Source organism: Neophocaena asiaeorientalis, unplaced genomic scaffold, assembly GCF_003031525.2.
Source record: "Neophocaena asiaeorientalis asiaeorientalis breed wild unplaced genomic scaffold, Neophocaena_asiaeorientalis_V1.1 scaffold243, whole genome shotgun sequence".
Classification (NCBI taxonomy): Eukaryota; Metazoa; Chordata; class Mammalia; order Artiodactyla; family Phocoenidae; genus Neophocaena; species Neophocaena asiaeorientalis.
The window spans coordinates 342,720-344,153 of record NW_020173113.1 but is presented as its reverse complement, the minus strand read 5'-3'; positions in this window follow the sequence as shown (position 1 = coordinate 344,153).

The following is a 1,434-nucleotide window of genomic DNA, read 5'->3' as shown; positions in this document are numbered from 1 at the left end:
CGGCCCCCGGCCGCGCCGCGCGCCCGCCCCGCCGCTTCCCCAGCGGGGTCGCCTGTCGCCCTCCAGCCTGCGGGCGGGACCGCTGGCCCCTCGCCTTCTGCGCTCCTCGCCCGGTCCCAGCGTACCTGGCCAGGCCGTCTGGGCTCGCGGGGCCACTTCCTGGGCACTCGCCGCCGCGCTTCGTAAACGGGACGCCAGAGGTCGCCCGTGCCTGGCAGGAGCATCCTCTTGGATGTGCGGTCTCGAGTCCTGTGTCTGGGACCACTCGAAGTATCTGATCTCCGGCCAGTGTGTAGCCGCCCTGGGCCCAGTAAAGTGGGGACTCTGGAGAAGCCGAGGAGCCTCGAAGCCACGTTACCCCCTACACCTCTCTTCCCACGTCTCTCAGAGTGCCTTCCAGCATTCCGGGCTTCCCAGAATCCTCCAGGCTTCATTCAAACCTCGGCTTTAGCCTGACCCAAAGTGAGCACCGATAAGGGATTGAAATGAGGGAAGAGCGTTAAAATAGCACCTTTACCACTTGGCAAGTAGACTGACTTCTTATTCTGGACTGTGTAACTAACCCTCAGGGAGAAGCGGGTTGAACCAGAAGGAACTGGACACTTGCCATTCCAGGTAGATGAGCAGCAGGTGGTTGGGGAGGGGCAATTACCCTAGTGGCCTTTTTATGTTGACCTGTTGGTAGCCCAGGGAGTTTTTGGTGATTCTGAAGACCGGGCCCAGGTCTGGAAAAAAAAATCGTAAAGTGGACTCGAAATGATAAAGCCTCTTGGAACAAATCCTCAGGAACAAGAATTTTCAATCTACCTTGTTCCTCTGGTCAAGGAAGAAAAGAGAGATTGAGTTAATCACTGAATTCCCAGCGCCTAGCACTGTGCTCATAAGCGTTTACTGAACCACTCTGAAATCCGTACCAACTGTCCAAGTTTTGTCTCCCAGAGGAGTCTGCATTTTTAAGAGGATTCATTGAAAAGAGCAATGCTTAACTAAAAGGAGTAGTAATAGGGTAGAGATGGTATTAGGTAAGAAAGATATGTGGAGCACTGCAGACTTCCTGGTTCCCCTCTAGGTGAGCACGCTGCCAAGGCTGCCCAGTACCTTCTTTGCAGCAGGGAAATCTCTTCATCTAGATTTTAGCTAGCATCTCTCCCTGTTCTTCCAGACTGTCACACAGCCCCTACAAAATCAATATACCTTGAAGTTCCATGCAGCTTCCCAATGAAACTGCAAACACTAAAAATGTGGATAGTCACAGAGAAAGTTAACCAATGGGAAAACTTGATCTAAGTTCTGGAGACTCACTAAAAGCCATGTTTGCTGAAAATCTAATTTCTGGAGAGTCATTAAAAGCCATGTTCACTGAGCATAATATTTAATATCACAGCCTCTTAGATTCCCAAAAGTCAAGGGAAAAGCTTCTCGCTATAGGTAACA